A 2,878-nucleotide genomic window follows, 5' to 3' on the forward strand; every position below is an offset into this window, starting at 1 on the left:
CACCAAACAGAGCTCGCGCTCCTCCTCTCCAAGCTTCACAGAGCTGATGTTCCTTCCCTTTATTGCATTTCGATAGGTTTCATAACCGCAGCTGGCATCTTTGTTCTTCTCCTTGTGGTCATTATGCATGAACCAAATATTGACATCAATCGGGAGGTAGAGGCGCTGTGGGGCATGCTCTCGTCTGTAGTGGCTGATTTGGGGATGAAAGGATTGGATTCATGTTCAATTTGCTCTCTGAAGCTTTCTCTCCCCTCTGATCCTTTGGTGGAATCCGTTTGGTGATTGACTTGCCCATCATCGTGACAATCAGCTTGTCATTTTTGGGGTGGTAGCCCAATGTTGTCAGAAAAAAAAAACTTTGCACACCTGCTGTGCAGAACCGCTCTGGTTTGGAAGGTGGTACAGAAACGACCTGCTGCGTCGACTGTCAGCGCCTGCAGTGATATTTTTCTTCGGTTGCTGTGGCACCATGTGGAAGATCCATGACCTCTTTTCCTTATACCCCATCTCCCAATACTTTTCCCATATTTCCTTTTGCCTACCCTCTGAAATATTCTGAGTACATTGCCTCTTGCATTTGGGACCACATGGCTTACCCATTGGTGGAATCTTGGATTTCTTGTTTGATAGGTGTTCTGGAGTTGTGTCCACGGGCTCAGCTGCCACTTGTGCTGGAACATCCAACTCTGAAGGTGGATAATAATCTTCGTCATCATCGGCAATTGATTTCTCATCTACTAGACTGATGTCTAAGGCATCAGAGACCACCCACTGGTTCTCTATTTCTTCAAATAGTGTTGACACTGTGACTTCAGTTGAAGGGGGCAGATCAGGAATCTTTGTTGGGATGTGGCACTCAAACTCAACTGCAATAAATAGAGCAAATAATCAGGGACGTGCATCGAAATGATTCTATTCTGAAATGGATGATAATAATTAATACTGACATTTTGACCCAAACATATACTGACACAAACATATGATCATAATCCTTTTCAGTTATTCTATAATATAGGATATAATCAATGTTGATTTTATCTTGTGCAAACATTATCATAGTAATTTTCACTGTCATAATTGAGTTAATCTATTAATTTCATACCTGCTCCCAAAAAGGCTCTTAAATTTGCATCTTTATTTCCAAATATAAAAAATATGCATGGATGGACATTGACAGGAGTAAAACCTAGTATTGACATGGTTGTATTGTCCTAATGCACCCTCACATGGCAGCTTTGATCCACAAATATACTAATCATCCAGGGATTGGGACCACAGGGATTGGTGGAAGTCATTTTGGCAAAATGTTTTTTTTCTGCATTCATGTAATGACGGCACTGAAGCAGACACATTGAGCTCACATTTGGCTTGCCAAAGCTTGTTGTACTAATTACATATGCCACCAACGAAGGTGATGGATACAATTTGGGATTTTAACTTTGGTGACCGGGACAGTCACGCAATACTGGAATATAAAAGAAAACCAGAAACCCTGAACATGTGAGTAGATATATTATGGATGAGCTAGTGTAACGGATGTGAAATGGCTATCTAGTTAGCGGTGGTGCGCGCTAATAGCCTTTCAATCGGTGACGTCACTTGCTCTGAAACCTTGAAGTAGTGGTTCCCCTTGCTCTGCAAGGGCCGTGGCTTTTGTGGAGCGATGGGTAACGATGCTTTGTGGGTGACTGTTGTTGATGTGTGCAGAGGGTCCCTGGTTCGCGCAATGCTGTATGTGTGCTCAACCGGAAAACGAGTGTGCGTGGCTTTTGACAATTCAGTATGGGGTGCACGTCCAACTGACCGTCAGCTGGCTGGAGATCGTGTGTGTGGTGTAATGTTACTGATTCAAATAACCCATGGAATGCCAGAATATAACTATAGGGATTATATTAATTCTAGGTATAATAGATTGAAGCTAGTATAAACTGCTGATCGTCTCTTATGGGAGCACGTAGCACAAATCTATTGTTTCATGCTAATGCTAGCTAGGTAGTTTTTGACGTTTTGGTAGGAGCGCGTCAGTTTTAGCTAGGTGGCTGTCACTGGCTAGAAATTGTGTGTATGGTGTACTGATTCAAAGAAACCATCAGATGAAATTTCTGAATATAATTCATTGTATGGCTAGTAGATTGAAGTTAGTATCAATTGCAGATCTCTGATGAGAGCCGATAGTATTGTTAGTCTATGCTCGTTAGCTAGTTAGTTAGTTCTTACCAGTGTCTGTCATCACTAACAGAATGAACTGAAATGATACCAAGGTAAAACGCAGTAACTGCAGCCAAGGGCAGGTTGAAACCAAGCTAAAAGGCAGTAAGTTCAGTTATTGCCATTTACCTTGGTTTCACAGAAACTTTTTGCACTTACTGCTAATATGACCCCCATTTTCTCCAAAACACAATACATTATTTTTTTGGACCAATGGAGCAGTTACGGCCTTTTTGAATGGGAGGGCAGCATAGGGCGGCGCATAATTGGACCAGCGTCAACCGGGTTAGATTTTGTCCGGGATAGGTCGTCGTTGTAAATAAAAATGTGTTCTTAGCTGACTTGCCTAGGTAAATAAAGGTTCAATAAAATAACAATTATAAGTGAATCGACGACGTCATCCATACGTACATATCCCAACCAAAAATCATGGATGACAGGCAACATCCGCACTGAGCTAATGGCTATAGCTGCCACTTTCAAGGAACGGGACACTATTCGGATGATAATAAGAAATCCCACTACGACTTCCAACGAGCCATCAAACAGGCAAAGCGTCAACACAGGACTAAGATCTAATCCTACTACGCCGGCTCTGATGCTTGTCGGATGTGGCAGGGCTTGCAAATTTTCATAGATTACAAAGGGAAACGTGAGCCACCCAGTG

The sequence above is a fragment of the Salvelinus fontinalis genome, chromosome 28 (genome assembly GCF_029448725.1).
Source record: "Salvelinus fontinalis isolate EN_2023a chromosome 28, ASM2944872v1, whole genome shotgun sequence".
NCBI lineage: Eukaryota > Metazoa > Chordata > Actinopteri > Salmoniformes > Salmonidae > Salvelinus > Salvelinus fontinalis.